Source organism: Talpa occidentalis, unplaced genomic scaffold, assembly GCF_014898055.3.
Source record: "Talpa occidentalis isolate TD23 unplaced genomic scaffold, MPIMG_talOcc4v2.1 talOcc4.12, whole genome shotgun sequence".
Lineage (NCBI taxonomy): Eukaryota > Metazoa > Chordata > Mammalia > Eulipotyphla > Talpidae > Talpa > Talpa occidentalis.
The window spans coordinates 35,727,552-35,750,101 of record NW_023601212.1 but is presented as its reverse complement, the minus strand read 5'-3'; the positions used below and the strand labels follow the sequence as shown (position 1 = coordinate 35,750,101).

Genomic DNA, 22,550 nt, shown 5'->3' with positions numbered 1-22,550 from the left:
ACAAATGTGCAAATAGTTAATTTAACTCATGGTGAAGGGAAGCATAGGTTACTAACCACAGGGAGATAACAGAAGGAAGGAGAACTAGGCCTCCTAGTATGTGAGATAACCCTTACTTAATTCATTTATTCTGTATGATAATTTTGATGACATTGTAAATCTATATTTTAATATACAAAATGTGCTCTGGGAAATACGTTGCAATAAATGATTCTGCTTTTATAATATTGCCCTATTCTTTTTATGGAAAGTCATTCTCTTGTCTCTCTTTTTTTTTTTTAGAGGCATGTTTTATTTATTTATTTATTTGTTTGTTCATTTTTTTGTTTATACATGCACTGGGTACAGTCAGAAGCGCGGGAGGGTGAGAGAATTCACCAGAGCCAGGGCGAAAGCAGAACAGGCAGAGTGACAAAGTACACTGCTGAGGGGAGCAGCGGGCGGCAGGAGAGGTCTGCGAGCCATGTGGGACCCTCCTCTGGTGCCGGGGAGCAGCCGGGGGTCGAACCGGCGCCACAGAGGCCGCGGGCAGCTTCTCAACCCAGCGTTTAACTGCTGCGCCACCGGGGAGGCCCCATTCTCTTGTCTCTTAATTTACTATCAATTTAAAATACTTATTAATATGCTTAAAATTGCATGCTGACTGGAATGTTCTACATGTTTTATGCTATAATTTCCCTTTCCTCTGCATTTAGTTATTACTCAGAATGCTCGTTGCATTTATTTGTGTTTGTTTGTTTGTTTGTTTGTTTATTTTTTCCAGAATTCTATTATGATTTCTGGCAACTGTAAGGGCATAGATACGTCTCCTGTTGTATTGACATCAATATATTTTATTTTATTATTTTATACTTCTTTAGCAGTGGGTGTTTCTGCTCATTCTTAATTTGTTAATACAATATCTCTAATTTTTGGTGGGACAAACCCTTAGATACAATCATTATGTCACTTTTTTCTTCTGCTTTTCTCTGTTTTCTCTTCTATCCTAACCCCGCCTGGATGAGAGGTGTATTCGGGGGAACATATGATTTTAAGCAAAAAAGAATAAACTGGGTAACAAAATGAAATTAGAACAGATAAAGTAGATTATTTCCCATGTTTGAAGAGTTTGATTTATTGTTTATCTGTAGAATATGTCAAATATGCTATTTTTGTTTTCCATTGGGGGGAAAAAAAAAAAAAACATGAAAAAACTCTTCAACAATTTTGTGTGAGATTCACCATTCATCCTGTCTTTGAAAGAGAAATTTAATGTCCTTTTGACTCAACCTCAGGAACCTATACAGGTCAGAGCAGTGGGCTTCAAAGATTAAGTTAGAAAAACAACCACCTGAATTTCTTGTGAATGATGCAAATTCTTCAGAGATACCCTCAAACACACAGATTTAGTGAGTCTAGATGAACTGAGAAATCTTTCTTTTTAATACTAGTTCATGTGATTCTGGTTCAGATAATTAAAGGGCCATGACTTGAACCATTTTCTTTAAAGTTCCAAACTATTATTATTTCAAATAATAATTAAGATTGAAACCCTCAAGGTTATGAAGTTATAGAAGGAGACGATGAAAGCTTCCTCATCATGTCTTTTGTGAAGCTGACAGTTAAGTCAACACCCTAGTGATGCATATGGAGCTGAGTATATACTCCAGGGGCATCTGTCACTGTCTAACAATTCAGGAAAAGTGTAACATATACTAAAAACTGCTCAAGCCATATGGAGTTTAAGGGACACAGTGGGGGTGACATTTTCAGCACATTTCCCAGAGGAATTCTACTGGGCACTAAGAGACAATGTTTGATGAGTGTTTTAGGAACAAACTAAAGTCAGGCTGAAGGTATCTCTTGATTCTGTAAGCAACAGGATACTGCTGAAGGTCCAGTCACAAAAGTTCCCTGATTTCCCACAGGCTTCCAGAGATGTCTGTGATTATAGGAAATCCAAACTAATCTTCATAACTAGTTCAATAATCATATTTTTCTGAAATAATGTCTCAGTGTTAGACTAAGACACCTACGTAGATGACCTGTCTCAAGCATATGCATGCTATCATTATTGCTCTTTTATTATAAAATTGCTAAGAAAAAAGTACCAAATTTATTAGTGAGGGAAGGCCAAGGTCTACATTCCCTCTCTACGTCCACACACTTCTTCCCCTGAAGAGGCACCTAAAGATGACAAAGGAATAACAAGAACAAAGCAAATTAAAATTAATGGCTGAGGTTGGTGGAATATTATCTGGAATTCTAACACCCAGAGTGAGAAAGTTTTTAAAAAATATAAAATGTTTAAGGAAGGCATTTATAAAATTTACATGTGCCTTTCAATGGATGTTTAATCCTAGTGTTTGAGGCAGGTGATCAATAATCTCACTTGATAACAGGAAGAAAATACTGTTTTTATTTTGCTTAATAATTCAGTGTTTATATTCCACTAAAGTTACAGTGTAGAGCAGCAAAAACTTTTTACTGACCACTTTCTGCCTAGCACTTACTCTAGGGAGTAAGTGAGAATATAATGATAATTAAATATAATTCTTCATGTTGAGAAAATGCATGGAGAATCTAAACAAATTCTATTATTTTATTTAGTTCCTCTTTATGCTTTGTTTCTCTTTATGCTTGTTTCCTGATTCAATCCTTATCTATAAAGAAGGGTCTAACATAGTTGTGCTATTTTTGTAGGCCTGGCTTTCTTTTGGTACAGTTTCAATTGTATAATATAGGTGTTATTTTTCCCTATTTTATTTACTTTTAAATTTATTTTTATTGAGATAATATTGTATTGAATCATTATATGTAAGTTTCAGGTGTTCATCATTAAAACCCAACATATATATATGAGGCAACAAACTGGAGAATTGATTAAAGACTTCAAACTTCAAACCACAAGAGAAACACCAGTGTGCATGTCCCATGAACTTGATTTAACACCAAAATTAAAGATGATAAAGTAACAATATCAACAAATAGAAAGAAGTAAGATCTTAATGCATGAAAGGAAATTACAGGAGAATTTACAAATAGCCTAAATGAGTCCAATGCTACAAGTCCAAAAGAATGAAAACTCAAAGATTATCTTGGTGAATTAATGTTCCAAAATTATGAAATGTTAAGACAAACTAGAATTTGGAACTAAGAAGCTATTTTACAACACTTTAACACAGGGAAATAAGTTTGATCGTATATATTAGAAAATATAGACCTGAAAAATAGGTTTGTTGCCCTAAAAATCAGTGATCAGTAATACTTATCATAGGACATTTATGTATATTTACTGACTGATTCCTGTAGTCAGGAACTGGGAAATGTTGCTTAGGTACTGTAACTGGATTCGAGTGACGCATTAATCTCTGAAAATAATTGTCAGGGGAATTAATAATTGGTGAAAACTTTGTATTGAATAATGATAAGTGTTCCCTGGGAGGAAAAGTACTAGTAGTGAACTGTGCATATTTCATTCTGTGTCCTGTTAACATACCTAGACCAGGATTCAATAGGGGATAGCTCAGGAGGGATGTACACTGGCCAGAGAAATCACTTTTTAAGGCTAAAAGATAGTTGAAATTGAGAAAGCAAGACACACAGTTAAGGGCAGAGGTTCAAATAAACAGATTAGACTTTCACTGTGGAGAACTTAAATACAAACAGAAAAAAAATGTAAAGGTTTTCCTGCCATTGACACTGAAAGGAGAGAGGAAGCTGCATCTCCACACAGTAGCTTTGTGGGAAGGAATGAGGGAGGAGGGAAAGGAAAGAATATAGGAAGGAAAAGAATATTCCTCGGGCCTCCCTGGTGGCACAAGAGTTTAAGATGTAAACCTATGATGCTATCTGCAGTCACTGCAGCACAAGTTTGATCCCTGGCCAGGGAGCTACCCACATGGCATAGCAGATATCTCTTGACTCACCCATTGCTCTCCTCAGCAGTGTATTTCAGTGCATCTGCCTGTTCTGCTCCCCACTCTGTCTGTGGTGAATCCTCTCACCCCCCACACCTCTGGCCTGTACCTCAGTTCTTGTATGCATAAATAAATAAATCTTTAAAAAAAGAATATCCCTCAAGAGATGAAGATAATAGAATGAACACAGATGAAAATTAAATAAGGCAGTGGAGAATTGACCTAATCAATTATCTCAAATCAAAATGCAAAGTGACAAGGGTATAGAATATAAGGGAAAAGAGGATATGCAGATAATTGGTTCAGAGATTCCAGCAATGTCTAATGGGTATTCTGGAAAAAGGATGGCGATAGAACATCTGCAGTGTCCAAGAAAAGATCTTTCTGTGCTAAAGGCTGCCTTAAGCCTTCAGACTGAATATATCCACAAAATGGCAGACCTATTTTATCTTACAGGAAGCAAATAATAGGGGAATAAGAGAAACTAACCAGCTGCTGGACCTGAGATAAAGTTGATTTAGATTTTGGAAATTTGTTGCTCATCTTATGATCATATGAAAGAAACGTTATGCAAAGGGTGAGTGTTTATCAAAAGAGAACTATGAATTAAATGCAGAGAACAGCAGGAATGAGAAATCACCTGGCCTCTGAGTGATGAAAAGAGTGTACACATTCCTGAGGGGTTTACAGTTTGTATGGCATGTGTTCTGTTATTGGGTCCTAAGAGGTTTCTTTTTATCCTTTGTCTGTTTTGGGTTCTCTGTGCTACACAACAAAAGAGCAATGTGTAGAACAAGCATATACAACATTTCCGATTCAATCTTTATCTAACTCTTTACTATGGTATCCTATAACTTTCTTCAATACATTCATCTTTAGTTATTCTTAATATTTTGCCATTTTCCTATCTTATCATGTCCTTTTACACATAGCACTTGCTTTTATACATTTCATTTCTCTTCTCTGAAATATCTTTATGCGCCATGAATAAGATGCATCATATTTATTCTTTAGGAATCAGATAAAATAAATTTAACTTTTGTGAAACTTTCCCCAAGGCCTCAAAGCAGATTTAGTTGCTCTTACTCTGTGTTTCATGTGTTGTGTTGGCATGCCTGTAATGCATCATTGGGCAGCTATGCATCTGTCATGTTAGATCTGTCTTGCCTGGTAAACCTTCAGTTCCTGAGCACAGGGTCTATGTCTTTTTACTGGCACATCCTCAATACCTGCTACAGTGCTGTGCAGACAGTGCCTGCCCAATAAATAAGAAAAGCTATTGTTCTGATTATATTCACTAGTAAGGTAAATGACTTTTAGTTATTTGACTTTATAACATACCAATCACAAAACATCAAATCTGAGAATGGCTGTCATTTAATTCCAAGAGACTGCTGAAATCACAAAATGATTTTAATGTGATTTCATTTTTTATTCATTTAGCTTGATTATCTAAGTAAACTAAAGTATTTGGGGTCAGGAGAGCTGAGAGGACCATTAATTCAACAACCACCAAGGCATATGACAGCCCTCAAGGCAATTCAAGAGCTGCTAGTCTCACCAACTGCTTCTAGAAGAGTCTGCCAAGTAGTCAGCACTTGGAAAGAGTAATCAAACCCCATAAGATATCTGTGATTTCAGGTATGCTGCACTGTTCCCTTGCATCAGACTAGGGACAAAGAGAATCATTACTATTTTCTTCAGTGTTTGAACAGAAAGCCCATTATTTAAATCTTTTTTCTCACTTATAACAACAGATTGGGTTGCATTGACTACATGCAAATAATAATCAAGTGAAAATTATAGATGCTATATATATCTATTTCTGAGGAGTCCCAAGGCCATTCTGTTTTTGTATTTCATTGAAAATTTAATTTATACTAGAGATATTATCCCAGTTAGCAGCTTATGGAAATATAAGTTCATACACACACACCCCTTGTGGACCTAAATTTTATATTTTACTAGAATCATTTTTTGTTTTCAAATTATATGTCAGTAGTACTTATTCGAGGTATTTTGTCCTTGAAAAATCAGAATGATTACAAACTGGTTCAGAATATGTAGTATTCCATTCAAAGCATTCTGTAGAGTGTTCAGATATTTCTAGAGTATTGCCACAAGATTAAACATATAGGACTAAATTGCATCCCTAACCAATTCAGCCCACAGTTTTAAATTGAGCTTTTCAAATAATGTTTTCAGTTTACAGCTCAGTTTTCAAAAGAGAGCAGAATTATGATGAGAATGGTAACACTGATACTTGGTTGACCTCTAAAACTGAAATGGTTTTTCATGCTGCTCTTTTCACTCACTGGTAGAGACAACTACCCAGTGTGTAAGAAGGGAAATGTATTATACTACTCTACTTTTTGTTATTATAATTTACATGTAGTAAAATTTACCCTTTCCAGTGCACAATTGTATGATTTTGGTTAATGTATACATTCACATAACTACTCATGCAATAAAAATTCTGAATCGTTTGCTTCCATCAACTCAAAAAATTCATCCAAAACCTAACTTCACCTCAGCCTATGGAAAGCACATGTTTTCTCTCACTATATTTTCTCTTCATATTATAATATAAATTAATTATTTCAGACTATAGAGTTTCATTCTGCCTTCTTATAATTAGCACAATAATTTGAGATTCATTTATTTTATGTTGTTGAATGTGTTAGTGGCTCTGGGGTGCTGATAACATTCTTTTATGTGGCTATATCATAAATATTTTATCCATTCACTATTTGATGGGTATTTAGACTGTTTCCAGTTTGGGGTAGTGATAAATAAAACTACTATAAAGTTCATATGCAGGTTTTTGTGTGAATAAAAATGTTCATTTCTTTTGAGTAAAGCATGTATATGCAATCATTCAGTTTTTCTGTAATGTCCTGCCTTATAAGAAACTTCCAAGCTGCTTTCTAAGGCAGACATCACCAGGATCTCTTGCATAGCCTCATTCCTTTCTGGGGAGCTATTGGTGGAGATTTGCAAGGAAGAACATAGCAATGTAAAGGAAATACCTGCGTTGTATGACTTACAGAGCTTCTATTCTATTCCTTCATGTTCTTATGCTAGCCTGTGCTCAGCATTTAGGAATATGTTTAAAATGTAGCTGATTTCTTACTGCTTTTTATGGCATCTGGATTATCTTTCTCACATATTCTGCTATCAGATGCCCTGGGCTCATGTTCTATTTCTTCTGTGAAATTCCCATTTCTTTAGCGCTCAGTCTACTGGATTGCTTTTGTAACTGGGTCCCTACAGTACCCAGAGATAGAGCAATGATGTTACACCAATACACATTTATTAGGGTGGCTTAAATCCAAAACAATGCAACACCAAATGCTGACAAATATATAGAGCAAAGGGAATCTCATTGATTCTTAGAGGGAATGGTATAGTCATTTAGAAACCCAGTTTAGCAGTTTCTTACAAAGTGAAACATACTCTTACCATGCAATCTAGCTAAGGTGTCCCTTGGTAGTATAAGCTATGTCCACAAAAGGAAAAAAGGAAAAACAAACAAACAAAAAACAACCCTGCATATGAAAGTATATAGCAGCAGTTTTAATTTTTCCGGCTTGCCCCTGACTGGAAGCAACCAAGCAATCAATAGTTGAATGAGTCAATAAACTATGTTATATCCAAGCAAAGAATGTTATTCAGTGCTTAAAAATAAATGAGCTGGGCCTCCTTGGTGGCACAGTAGGTTGAGTGCAGTGCTGTGAAGTTGTTCTCAGCCTCTGCAGCATGGGTTTGATTCCTGGCTGGCTAGGGAGCTACCTACATGGTGCAGCAGACATCTCCTGTCCCTCCCCCACTCCCCTCAGCAGTGTTTTCCATCTGTCTGTCTGTTCTGCTCCCAGCTCTGTCACTGGTGAATCCTCTCACCCTCCTGTGTTTCTGGCCTGTACCCCAGCTCTTGTATGCATGAATAAATAAATCTTTAAAAAAAAAACTTAAAAAAAAAGAAAACATATCAAAAGCATTCTGGAGAGAAGTAAATAGTTGGGAGTTGGCTACAGCAGTGATATGTAAATAAGGTAATCAGTCTTAAATAATGACTTAAGACAAGATCATGGATAAAGCCACATATGTTGTCAAGACCTAGTCCTGCTTTTTTGGCTCACTGGCCTCTCAATGACTTTAAGGTGACAAAGGTTATATCTATTCAATTCCATTGACCTCTGAAAATACCCTTGGGATATATGAGCACATATATCTACTAGATATTACTAATGCCATGTTGCTTATGAAGAGACTGAGAGTTAAAAAGCTTAAAGTTGCAACAAATGTTGGCAAGGATGTGGAGAAAAAGTAGCTCTCCTACACTGTTGGTGGGAATGAAAACTGGTCCAATCACTATGGAAAGTTGTGTGGAAGTTCCCCAAACTACTAAAAATGGAGCTATCGCATGACCCAGCAATTCCACTCCTTGGAACCTATCCAAAGGACACAAAAACATTAATTCAAAAGGATCCCTGCACCCCTATGTTTATTACACCACTATTTATAATAGGTAAGATATGGAAACAACCCAAATGTCCAAAAATAGATGACTGGATCAGAAAGATGTGGTGTGTATATATATATATATATATACATATATACATATATATGTATATATATATATATATATATATATATATATATACACACCACATATACCATTTATATTTATATATAAATATAAAATAGACTACTGCTCATCATTCAAAAAATGATAAACTCATGCCATTCACAGGAACATGGATGGAGCTAGAAGGGATAATGCTCGGTGAAATAATTCAGAAGGAAAAAGAAAAATATTAGATGTTTTCACTTATTGGCAGAATATAGGGGAACCGAATAAGGGATGAGGAGAAAAATAATAACAATAAAAAAAAAACAGGTAACTATAAATCAGAGATATTCTGCAGGAGAGGGGGAGGGAGAGGGATCGAAACAGGGGAGGGAAGAGCACAAGGGACTGTGGTAATGGTGCATGGGTGAATTGGTGGTAGGAATTCCATGGGGACTATACCTGAGGGGAGAAAGCAAACATTGTATAAAAATGAACAATGATATAAATATAAATTTATTAATTAAAAAAGGAGAAAAAAACCTTGAAGTTGTAATAAGACTTAAAATAGATGTCATTTCCATGCTTCCAAAGGACTTGATTCTGCTTGATTATCAAATATGATATTTCAAATCTAAGTGTCTGTTTCTCTGTAGCTGTGTCAGTTTTAGCAAGAATGGCCAGTAAATAAACTTAAAGTTCTAGGAAAATTTATAGTGAGTTATTTTAAAAGTGGTCATGTGCTTTAATATTTTCACATTGGATTCAATGTAATTTATCTTCACATATATATCTTTCAACGTTTTAAAAATTTATTTTTGCTTTAGCTTTTCCTGTTCCTTTGCTTTGCTTCTTTATATTCCATGTATGAGTGAAATCATCTCACTTCTTTCCTGACATATTTTGCCTAGCATCATACCCTCCAATTCAATTCTTATTGTCACAAATGGCAATAAATCCTATTTTTTAAATAGCTGAGTAGTATCCCATTGTGTACATATATCACATCTTCTTAATCCACTCATCTGTCATTGAGCACTTACCTTGTTTCCATAACTTGACTATTGTAAACAATCCCAGCTACATTTTTGCTCCAATGAATTATTGTAGGAACTGGTCTTTTCCAGGTCCTCCTCTTTGTATTCTTCCTTTTGTTTTTCTTCCTACTTTAGTTATTTATCTAAGCCATTGCATTGTGTTTTCAACTATTCTTGATGTCAATACACTGAAACATACTCCACGATGTAAGTTCTTTGTTCATATTCATTTCCTTTCTGTCTATACAAAGTCTCAAAACTTTCCAATTTAAGCAGTGAAAACATGCTTTATATAGGACTAAATCATGGATTTCTATTGGACTTTGTCATATAGCAAACAAGACACTTGACTAAGGGGGATATTTTTGGTATCAACTTAGGAAATGATTAGGAGAAAGACTTAAATTAATTAGGAGTTAACTAGTTGGTAAATAGCTGCAGGGGTGGTAGCAGTGTTGAAAAGTTCATAAACAATGGAGACTTCTACTGATGCAGACATTTCCCCCACAAATGTATACCCTCAGAGAAATGCAAAATCAAATTCACTTGACATCTTTATATTTAGAAGGGCAGCTGTTTTAAACTTAAATTACTTATGTATACAAACATTCATATTTCTAGTGTAAGCCTTAATTATAGGTTGAGCTAAACTGTAATATCTATGCAGAATATAAAATTACACTAATGTGATCACCATTTTTATGTTGATTGTTAAAATTATTTCACACCAGAGATTTGTTACATTTAACAGGACTGAAATTAGAGTATATCAATTAAGTATATTACCCCAGTAATTAAATGGAACTGATAATTGAATTACTATGTTTATTGCTTTAGGGAAATACTTTGTAAAAACCAAGATAATATTCTACCTTGAAAGTATAACAATGCACAGCATGCACCTTTGTTGTGTATGGTCTGGAAATTACATCTCTTATTACTTGTTGTTTCACATGCCTCCATATTTGTCCATGATGACTCTCTTGTGTATTTCATAATGACTTAAATTAACTAGTACACATTCTTACAACCACCACTAAAAGGATAAAAATGCAAAGCTTGACTAACTCTCAAATTCCTTAAACTCTTCCTTATATTGACTCTCCTCTCTGCAACCAACTGCTTCAATACAGAGAAAAGCAAAAGGCCTGGGCACTTCAGTTTTAGCTCAATCAGGAGTTTAGATTGACAGACAAATTGTAATGCCCAGGATTGAAATTTTCTCATTATCTATCCTTCCACTTATTCATTCAACAAATATTTACTGAACACCTGCTATGTGTGAGTCACTGATATGAACACTGGAGGATAAACCATAATTAAATGCATCTGAGTCTCTGCCTCAGGGAGCTTACATATTAATATCAGCTAGGTGGAAAGAAACAGACAACTAAATAAAAATTATTGCAAGAAGTAAGTGCTATGGAAGGACATATAAACAGGTAAGAGATTTAGGGCTCTAAAGGATGGCATTTCTCATGAAGTGATGTTTAGCTAAAGAAAAAAGACTTGCGAATATTATGCAGCTTTCTAGTGAGTGAGAAGAACTCAGAGGAGTGGCGAGTGCAGTGTTTCTGAAGAAGACCTGGGCTCTTGGTAAGCAAGAGAAGTCCAGGAAAGCCCATGGACCTAGTGCAGAGTAGAGGACAGGGAGAATAGAGGGAGATCATTACAGAGCATCCATAAGATGATAGATCACCAGGACTTTGTTGACAAATAGTTATAATCTTGGGAATTTGTGGGAATTACCATTTTCTAGTAAATCATCAAAGTGACCACCATAGAGGTGAAGAGAAGATGCAATTGGTATATGTCTTCCAGGCCTTTTAGAAAACATGGAGTCATTTCTCATATGAATTGATGAGAAAGGTGACATTGCAGACCACAAGGAGTGAGCACTGTTCAAAAAGGAATGCCCCACCCAAGTTACCATGGCAACACTGGAATAGTCTATGACCTTACCTAGCATACAGTTGGCATTGCCGTAAACAAACAGATAAAGGACAACGTTCTTTCCAAGATGATTAATATTCACAATGAGCATATTAAGTTCTCTAAGAGCAGAGAGAGCTTCCTGAAAGGTGTGAATGAAAATTATCAGGAAAATTAAAAAGGAAGCTAAAGAGAAAGTTACTTGAGGTTAGTTGATACTCCAGCCTGCCCACCCAGAGGAATGCTTTGTGAGAAACCATGGGAAGAAGTCTGAGCTACTGGAGCCCGTTTCCCCAAGCATGATAGGTATGAAAGAGAATAAAAGACTTCTAATATTTTTTTAAAAAGTAACTTTAACAAAAAGTTGGGAATTTTAGTAAAATTTTGAAAATCCACCCAAAGTATTCATTATTGATGGAGAAAATATCAATCACTAAAGGTAATTTTTAGAAATATTGCTGTCTGTGAAAGTAAAAATTGTATGACTGACACAGAAATGAAAGTTTGGAAATGCTTAGTATTAAGGATTTAGTTCTTTAGAATGGTGATAATGTTGGTATCTTGTGTCACAGAAATATTCTTCAAAAGAACATGTAATACAAGAAGGTGTTTGGCTAAAAAGAACAGGGACAAAGAAATTCAGGATTGGCGTGGCCATTAGGAGCCAGAGAACTGGATAAATTGGGGCAGTGATTATTAAGTAAATGGAACACATTTCTAGAATAGGAAAACTGCAAGAAGTGATCCAAAGAAAGGCAGTTTTAATTATCTTTAGGCTTGCCAACATCAGAAAATGACTATCGTAAACAGAAGGGAGTTCTATTATGTTTTTTTTTTTCCCAAATAGACATTCAGTCTAGTTAAAATATCCGAAATATCCGGCATTAGAGAGTTTTACTGAATCCTGGATACCATCTGATCCACTGATGCTTGACCTTGACAGAATATTAAATTAATTTGGGAAAGTTTATTAAAAAAAAAAAAAAAAAAAACTGAGCTCAGTCCTACATCTGTTGAATCAGAAGTTTTGTGCTATAGCATCATCAAATTTGTACATTTGATCAGCTTCCCAGTTGGTGCAGTTATGCAGACAGACGTAAGAACCACTTAACTGTTTCTTACCTGTCTCTTCCAGTTCCATATACCAAATATTTTCATGGAAGAGATTGTCCATTGGTCATTTTTTAATTTTGTTAGTGAATCAAAATCTGCCTCATTGTAAGTTCTATTGTTTGTTAACTTTTTCTTTCCTATGGGATTACATGTAAGTCTACTCCATCTTTACATGGCAGTCCTCAGATACTTATGACTTCTCTAAACCTCCTTTGCTCCAAGTATATTATTAGTCATCACAATTTATGTCAAAGTCATTGTTTTTAGACCCCTTGTCTGTATATTCTTTAATGCATTCCTAATTGTTAATATTTGCTACTGAAACTATCCTCTGCTAAAGTAACTGAGGCATGCATTGTTTAATTTTCAGGATATTTTGTTAACCTTAGCATGTATTCAACTTAAAATGAAAGCCATTTTTTCTTCATATGAACTACTTTTAATCTTGAGTCTTCCATTATGGATGTCAAGATTCTGCCTTATTTAAATGTAGGCAGAAAAGAAGTATGCATTTGTAGTTGTTTGAGCTCATACCCCTTGGAGCAGATACAAAGATATAAACTTATTTTACTTAATAAGTTTAATTTGGTGCAAAAAAGGAAAGAAAGGTAAACAAGTGTTGCAGGTTTAAAGCATAAGAATCTAAGGAAAAAAAAAATGTTTCAAATTAAATTTTGTATCCAATGGGAAAAAATGCCCAGATAGTTCTTACATGAAAGGTAAGGAAAAATGCATTTTAAATATTTTAACATTCCATTCAAAGTTGAACTGGCAACTGGTGAGATAATAGGTAGAGATTGACAGTTATGATTCTAGCTAGGGTACAAAAGTCTAGGAACAGCACCACTCTGAACCTGAAAAAGAGAACAAGTTGGGTGGACTACAGAATCACAGTGCCAGGTATGAGCTGGCTTGATAGTATAGAATTCTGAGGACTCCAAATGAAATTCTTACTCCCATAACCTTGGGAAATGACATGGGGTACAAATATGAAAATCAAAGTGAGGATGGGAAGAGACATAAAGAACTGAACTTGGATTCAAGAAATTGAGGGAGACAGAGACTTTTAAAGCATCACCTTGGCCAGGGTGAACTACCTTTCCCCAAATGACCATTACTATGTGTTTCCACATAGAATGAGCTATAATAGTCGTTACTGAGAGATTTGAGTGGATGGGAATCAGCAGCAATTTTATAATGCACACAATTTGTTGTTAATAGACTGAGTCATGATGACAGCCTGGATCTTCTTTATCCTTCCCTGACAACCAAGTGTAGTTTATTTTGGGAATGCAAAGTTGTTACCAAATGCAAAAATCAATCAATGTAATTTACCAGAGAAACAGGTAAAGAAAGAGGGGGTGGAAGGAAGGAGAGGGGGCATTGAAAGAGGAAACAATATATCAGATTCAGTCAAGCATTAGAAATAGGCACTTACCTCCTTTGACATCCATGACTATAGTAACTTTGGTAAAATTAAGTTTCAGAGTTCTAAAAGTCCTTTCCTATAATTATTTTATCAAGATGACTGTTTCAGTTGATATGATTAGACCCCATCCACCATATTGTACAACTCTGAATACCACTTGACTCTCTAAGTGATTGGTGACCATGGAGTAGGGTAGCCTCAAATGGTGATCCAGGGAATGAAAAGGGAGAAAAGAGAATTTGCCCAAAGATACAAGATTAATAAAACTAGATGACCAGAAAGGAAGAATACATGCAATTGTGTGTAATAGAAAGTAGTTTTCTGAAGTAAACATACCTTCTAATTGAAAAGCCTCAAGTACCTTAAGGACAAGCTTAATGTATATTTTGATATTATCAATTTTAGGACTAAAGAGAAAGCTGTGTAGTCACAGGTGAAAAAATGATATATAAGCAAGAACTATCATGGTTGGTTCAGAGATCTACCTTGTAATATTATTCTCAGGAAAAAAAATATTCCCCACAGACTTTTGATATATGGCAACTTATCTTCTAAGTTTATAACTGATTTTCAAATTTAAAGCCAGGAGATAACCATTCTAGATTTGCAAGGCAAAAGAATAACTATATTTATGTGACTTTTTTGGTGAAAAATTAAAACAGAAAACAAAATTAATTTATGATGATGTTCAGTCTAGCAAAGTATACGAATTAAATGAGAAGGATGAATCTATAACTCTATGTCATATACAATGTTGTAAACTCTTGTTGCCTCAATAAAAGAACAGTGACTATAAATCCATTAAAATATGGATTATAAATGAACAAATACAATGTATTCTACGACACTAGTGTCATTGAAAAATACTATTGTTTAAAAATCTGTTGAGACAGAATTTAGCAACATTACAACATAAAAATGTGGAACAAGGAAAGTTTAAATATGATTTTGTCTTCAGTTTTTTAATATTAATTTTTTATTCTTTTACATCATTGTTCATATTCAAACAATATTTGCTTTCCCACAAGCCCTCAGGTGCAGTCCCCATAGAGTTTCTTTTACCAGTGCACCCGAGCACCATCACCTCAGTCCCCTGTGCTCCTCCCTCCCTCCCTCTGAACCCTCGCCCTCCTTCTCCCCTGCAGGATGTCTCTGATTTATAATTGCCTGTTTTTGCTTTGCTGTGTTTTGTACTGTTGTCTTTTTTTTACTCTGATGTCTTATTTGGTTCCGCTATATTTCTGCTATAAGTGAAACCATCCACTTATTTCACTGAGCATATTTTTTTCTAGTTCCATTCATGTCACTGCAAATGACATGAGTTTATCTTTTTTGATTGCTGAATAATATTCCATTGTGTGTGTGTGTGTGTATATATATATATATATATATATATATATATATATATGCCACATCTTCTTGATCCAATCATCTATTTTGGGCATTTGGGTTGTTTCCAGGTTTTACCTATTGCAAATAGTGCTGCAATAAACATAGGTGTACAGTTGTTCTTTTGAATCAATGTTTTTGTGTCATTTGGGTAGATCCCTGTAGTGGAATTGCCGGGTCATATAGTAGCTCCATTTTTAGTAGACTGAGGAACCTCCAGACAGCTTTCCATAGTGATTGCACCAGTCTGCACTCCCACCAGCAATGCAGGAGAGTTCCTTTTTCACCACATGTTGCTAGTTATTTTGATATGTACCATTCTTACTGGTGTAAGGTGATATCTCAGTGTGGTTTTAATTTGCATTTTCCTGATGATAGGGGATGTTGAACATTTTTTCATATGCCTGTTAGCCATTTGCATTTTCTCTAAAGAGGAAGTTCTTTTAAGTTCTTCTGCCCATTTCTTGACTGAATTGTTTATTTTGTTTTTGTTGAGTCCTGTGAGTTCTTTGTATCTTTATGATCAGTCCCTTATCAGTTGACTGGAGTGCAAAGATTTTTTCCCAATCAGTGGGGTGTCTCTCTGTTTTGGTTAATGTCTCTTTTGCTGTGCAGCAGCTTTTCAGTTTGATGTAATCCCAGGTGTTTATCTTTTTTTTCACTTTCTTTGCTTTGGGTGATGAGTATTTAAAGATGTTATTGTGATGTATGTCTTGTCATGTTTTACCATTTTGGCTTCAGTTTTAATAGTAGGAATTCATTTAATGTTATCTAAATGTATAACACACAAATTAAAAAAATAGCAATGCCTTAATGCATTACCATATTTTCTCCCTTTTGCATCATATTTTCTCTATAAATATCTATTGAAAGAGAGGCCTGGGGATTATAAGGATATTAGTTGTATTGGATTAGAAACCACCCTGATAACCTCTTTTTAATTTAGTTATCTCATTAAAGACCCTGTCTCCATATACTGTAGTCTAAGGTACTGATGGTGTGGCTTTCACCAAGGGAAAGTCTGGGCAGACACAGTTCAGCCCATAACACTATTTACTGATCTTTGCATCTTTAGACATAAAGATTCTTAGTTACAGGAGAAAATTTTAAACTCTCATATAAAGTCCAGTTCTTAGAGTGATAGTGGAGAGAAGATTTAATGCTTCATATCTGCCCTGCCCTACTAAGACAAAATGATCAAACCTACTTAAATATAATCATGGTCTGGCATATAATCAATTGAAGAAAGTATAGAGAAAATATCTCTGTAAATACTGAAATTTTAAATGTTAGAACAATTTTTTTTTTCCTGATAAATTACAAAGAATATTATTTTGCCTCTTACCAAACTATGTTTAACAGCTTGGTGGTATCTTTCTGCCTACTCATCTTAGTCTCTGCCAACCTCTGTGGCCACAGCATATCTGCCTTCTCCATGTTTGTGTGTGTGTGTTTTTTTTTAAGATTTATTTATCTATTTTATACAAGAACTGGGGCACAGGCCAGATGCGTAGGAGGGTGAGAGAATTCACCAGAGATAGAGTGGGGAACAGAATAGGCGACTGACGAAATACACTGCTGAGGGGAACAGCGGGTGCAGCAGGAAAGGTCTGTCTTGCCATGTGGGACCCTTGCCGGCTGGCCAGGATCGAACCTGCGCTGCAAAGGCTGCAGGCAGCTTCATAGCGCAGTGCTTAACTGCGTGCGCCACCAGGGGAGGCCCTGCCTTCTCCATATTTGAATGGGCCCTTTTGACCCCTTATGCCTGATTATTCCCCCTCACATTCAATGGGTCCAGTTTACAACAAAAATTAGCATCATTATTCACTGGTCATATCCCATAGATCTTCCCAGTGATGTTGAAGATGAAAGGACTGTCAAAATGATATGTGATGGACAAAGAACAAAGAGGTAGATGGACTTGCTAAGAGCTGAACCTATTTATCAGAGAATTTGTGTGCCATTAAGGAGGCTGCCAAGTGATAGCTAACAACATGTAATGGAGATTAGCTCTGAAGATCAGAGAACTTTCAGAGTCTGAGGTACTGACTCAACGTCCTCTGCAGTCATGTGTAGCTGTAGCAGTGTTTCCAGTCGGAAATACAAGAAAAAGTGTATATACAGGAGACAGAGCTGAGAGGGAATTTTTGTGGTTTGTATGAGAAAGAGGGACTGGGAGCCATAAAGAATTATCAGTGAAGAAGTAAATGAATCAAAGTCGAGTGTGGAAAGTAATTGCTGCCATTTATTGAAACCTAAATGTGACAAATATAATGTTAAGCACTAGGATAAGCATTCTCTAATGCATGACCACATTTAATGTAGTTCATAAAGGAAATCATTTGAGATAGATCTATTTTACTCCTATACAATACGGATAAAGAGCCTGACTTTAGTGGTCAGTGCCATGTCATGCAGCTAGAAAGTAGGTGCCTCTGGAATTCACATTCATTTATTTCCTGCTCAAGTAGCTAAGATTTTAAACCACAATATTGTACTCTTTCTCAACAATGTGAAGCCCTAGACACCCTGAGAAAAATCATGGTCGACTTCAGGAGCATCTGTGTGGGTTTGCACTGAGAGGTGGAGGTCATGGATAGCAGTAAATTAGTTTGGAATTGTGGAGTAGAACAGATAAGCTCTGGAGTCTGCAGTTAGCCTCCCTGGTTCAAAACCTGCCTCGTCTACTAATTAGCCACAGGACTTTGGGCAAATTAGTTAATTTCTGATTTTCTATTTCTTTCCTCTCAAGAATGAGATTATAGCTGCATTGAACTTTGAGGCTTATGGTGATTATTAAATTAATTATTCAGGTAAACATCTTAGTGAGTAGTAAACCCTATTGCTCCAGGGGGAAAAACAAAACAAAACAAAACAAAACTAAAGCCATTTGTGTCATGAGAAATGAATAAGCAGAACACAGTTTATTAAGAGCAGTAAAAATATTCTGTGTGATATTATAACAATGGATATATTCTGTCTGTGCTCATAGAATTCACAACACCAAGAGTGACCCCTAAAGCAGATTATTGACTGTGGATGAACATGAAGTTTCAATGCAGGTTTACCCTTAGTTAAAAAATGTAAAGTCATGATGAGTGATGTTAACAATGAGGAGGGCTATGCATGTGTGGGGGCATGAGTATATGGGTAATCTCTGTACCTTCCTCTCAAATTTTTTATAAAAATAAAACTGCTCTAAAAATATAAAGTCTCAAAAATACCTACATTTGAGGTCTGGGGAGGTTATAACACTGAAAAGAGAAAGTGTGAAAATAGATCATTCAAAGAGACAATGCTTTTAGATAATTTTTGGTTTGAGTTTTAGTTAATTTTTTAAAGATAAAAGAGATAGATAATAGATAGATGATAGATAGATATTGATTTATTGATTATTGAGAGAGAGAGAGAGAGAGAGAGAGAGAGAGAGAGAGAGAGATCTGGAAAGGTATCAATAGAAATGAGGGAGAAAAATTGCAAAAGGAAGGGAGAGAATTTTGGAACTCCTTGACAAGTGATGGGACTGAGAACATATTTGAGCTCCTGGCCAGGCAGGATGAAAGCAATAGCCCAGGAAAAGGGTGGTTCTACGAAAGAAAGAAATTGAATTTGGAAAAAGGAGTAAGTTTCCTTCGGAGGCAGAGAGAAATTCTGGATAGTGGGTAGCACAGAATAACTTGAGTATAATGCAGCAATATAGAGAGTTTGGGTGAAAACATAGAACTTACAAATAATGACTTTTAAGAAAGTAGGATGTGGACTAGTCAGCTGTGTGTGAAGAATTGCTTTGAAACAGTCTTTTAAATGAAAGGGTTTGTTGTTTGTGTTGAAAACCAGTTTGTAGTTAGTAGAAAGACAATGCCCAGCTATTTTGGGGATCCTAACTATTTGTCTCCTTGAAATTGCTCTGATTGTATCACACAGAGTGACTGCTTGAGAAAAAGATAACCCTTCTATTAAAAAATCCACTCTTTAGGTAATCAGCCATATATGTCAACCACTTGTAGCTTTACATTTATCAAACCTCCTTTGTAGAAGTCTTCTAAGTTATTTTTATGTTTATTTTAATTTGAAATTTCAACACTACACAGAAGTTATACAAATAAAACAAGAAATCCGCATGGATTCACTGGTTGTTTATATTTTGTGATTTGTTTCTATCTCTCTCCTCATCCTTCTCCTTTCTCTCCCATATACCTCTGCCTGTATAGCTATTTAGCTATAAGTGGGAAGTATCATGGTCCTTACTACCCTTAAATATTTTTGCATCTGTTTCCTCAGATCAAAGAAATAGCTTTATGGAGCCAAAGAAGAGTTATCAAGCCCACTTTATTTCTGTTCCTTTTTTCTTTAATAAACTTTTTTCTTTATCCAAACAAAAAAAAAAGAGTTATCAAAATTAGGAAATTTAACATTGGTGCTTTATAAAAAAAAAGCATTGATTAAACAGTAATGTTTATAGCTTGATTTTTCTCTAGTCCAAGATTCAGTCTATGGCCACTTTTAGAATTTCGTTGTGTGTCTTTTCAGGTCATTTTTATCTGGAGTAATTTTTCAACATTGTTTTTGCTCTTTGATCTTAATTATTTTGAAGGTTGTCCACAGGGATTTATTTAATGAATATTCCTGAATTGGGGTTGTCTGAATGATTTTCATGGTTTCATTTATGGCAGCCCTCCACCCTCGCACCTGAATAGATATGCCACTGCAGAACACGTTTCATCACAATATTGACTGTATTAGTCTGGTTATTTAGCTATGCTAATATCTTTATACTAGCAATATGTTTAATATAAATTCTTGTCATATTTTCAGCCACTGCTTGTAGCATCAATTGACAAATAAATAACAAAATACCATTTTCTTTGCTGTTACTCTTTGTTAGTTGGTATTCTAAGGAAGGGCTTTCCCTTTTCCTTATTTATTTATTCAATTGACTCGCTGTATTAGGATAGATTCACTGTTCTTATTTTAGCCAATGGTTTGCAATCTTTTTCTCATTTTTTATTTTATTGCTGAAATGATCCCAGGTTTGGCCAGTGGAAGTTCTTTCAAGAAAGTTCCAGTGTAGTTCAGTCATGATCCTTGGATTCTTCTACTACTATCTTACTTTCCATCTTAAGGTGATCCTGGCTGTTAGGGAACTTTTCCTGCCCCAGTCTTGGAGTCAAGAACTTTTATAAAAAGCTTTGTTCCTTTTCATGTGATGTGGTATGTACAAGGCAAGATCTGGTCCTACATATGGTCACTGCTACAAATGTGCATTGTTCTTGGGCTTTGCCAGAGAGCTCACATATAGACAGAGTCACATGCATATACATATAGCTATGCATATTTCTGTATTATCATATGAATCCATATTGTCATACTGTCTCTAATTTAAGTCCAGCAGAAGTAGTTATATTTCAATTGTTGCATTTTTTTCTCTGTATTCAGGAGTGAGAAACATGGCTTCTGCTACTCTCAATGTATTTATTCATTTGCTTAAAAGACCCAGAAGTTAGTTTAAGATTTTCTAATCCATGTTGCTGTGAAAAGCAAACATTAATGAGAGTTGATAATTGTTTACAACTCCTTTTTGCAGGACAAGTGACATAATGTAAAGTGAGTAAGTTTAATATTATCATTCATTGAGTTTTGAGAGCTTAGAATCTTATTTTATTTTTGCATCAGAAGAACTGGGGTATAGGTCAGAGGTGCAAGGGGTGAGAGGATTCACTAGAGAAAGAGTGAGGAGCACAACAGCCAGATTTACTGTAATACACTGCTCAGGGGAGGAGTGGTGAGACAGGGGAGGTCTGCTGTGCCATGTGGATCAGCTCCCTGGCCACGGATTGAACTTAGGCCATAAAGGTGACAGTACTGAGACTTTACTCCTAGGCCACCAAGGAGGCCTGAGCTTAAAATTTTAGAGTTTAGAGGTGAGTTACTTCTCTGTAGTCATCATCCCTAAGGAGACACGGAATATTCCATGAGGAAAAAATATCCCCTGTGTCCTTTGTGACTCAACAACCCCTGAAAGGAAATAGTTTTCTGATTTTTTTTCTTTCTGAATTAGTTTTGCTCAAATTAGAATGCTATGAGTCAAATTATATGTATCTTTCAATGTCCCATTTCTTTCACTAGCACAGTGACTCATTATTGATGTGATTGTGCAAATAAATCATTCTCTTTTTATTCTCAAATAATATTGTAAGGAGTGAATATACTACTATTTTTCAGTCCCCTTTGAGTAGACATTCATATTTAATAATTATTGTGAATTAACATACTGTAGGGTAAATGATGGCAGGCTTTTCTGCCCTCCCGTCATTAAGATTGATAATGGATCTGTGGTCCTGAATTCATGCCTGATGGCAGGCACCAGGAGTGGGGTGTGGGCATATGTAGGTGGGTATAACTGGGCTAAGACTGGGCTTATAAGGGTGCCATCACGGAGATGCCAGCTGAGCAGAAAGAAGAAGAACAAGCGAGAGACCGTAGGAGAACCAGCAGAGAAGCAGAGGCCGCAAGAGAATGCCGGAAAGCCCAGGAAGAGTAAAGACTTCCTGGGTGCTGGGAGGCCTGCGAGCCTACTGTCCATGCCACCTCCCGGCACCCCTGCCTGATGTATACATGGTAAAAGATCAATAAAATCCTTAAAAAGCCAGAGAGGGCTCCAGGACTCTCCTTTACTCTTCACCCATTTGCATAAGGTCATGGAGATCCTGCATGGTGCCATCCCTGCACCATGAATATAATATGATCCCTATGAAAAAGTTTTTATTTCCTTATGCATATATCTAGGGATATAACTTGGGCCATGAATAGATTAATATTTAGCTTTGAAAGAAATCATTTTTTCCCAAACAAATTATATTATTTTACCCACTATCAGGAATCACGTAGATACTGTTTTAGTCATTGCAATGCATGAATAGTGATTTAATTTCCCTGGAGATCAAATATATTGAGTTGATATGTTGGTGGCTATTTTTATGACCTCCTTTGTGAAGTCACTGTTCAAGTCTTTTTATTTACTGAACTAATTTTTCTTCAGTTGCAGGAGTACTTCATATTCTATATCTGTCTTTTTTCAAAAAGATTTATTATTATTTTTTTTATTTATGTAAGAGCTGGGGTATATGCCAGAGGCATGGGAAGGTGAGAGGATTCATCAGAGAAAGAGCAGGGAGCAGAAC

The 22,550-nt window shown here is 35.7% G+C and overlaps 2 long non-coding RNA genes across 4 annotated transcripts in view; both read left to right on the top strand.

Annotated features, from left to right (window-relative positions):
- LOC119239976 (uncharacterized) overlaps positions 1-2,850 on the top strand; it is a 202,476-nt gene extending 199,626 nt beyond the window's left edge. Inside the window, exon 9 of one of the 2 annotated variants that reach the window (XR_008551096.1) lies at positions 2,808-2,850. This is a non-coding gene — a long non-coding RNA (uncharacterized LOC119239976). Of the gene's footprint in view, positions 1-2,801 lie in introns of both variants that reach the window. The other variant, XR_008551095.1, reaches the window with a different exon arrangement.
- Positions 2,851-11,469: 8,619 nt separating this feature from the next.
- Positions 11,470-22,550, top strand: part of LOC119239975 (uncharacterized) — a 192,804-nt gene continuing 181,723 nt past the window's right edge. For both annotated transcript variants that reach the window (XR_008551092.1, XR_008551091.1), the window contains exon 1: positions 11,470-11,744. This is a non-coding gene — a long non-coding RNA (uncharacterized LOC119239975). The remainder of the gene's footprint in view (positions 11,745-22,550) is intronic.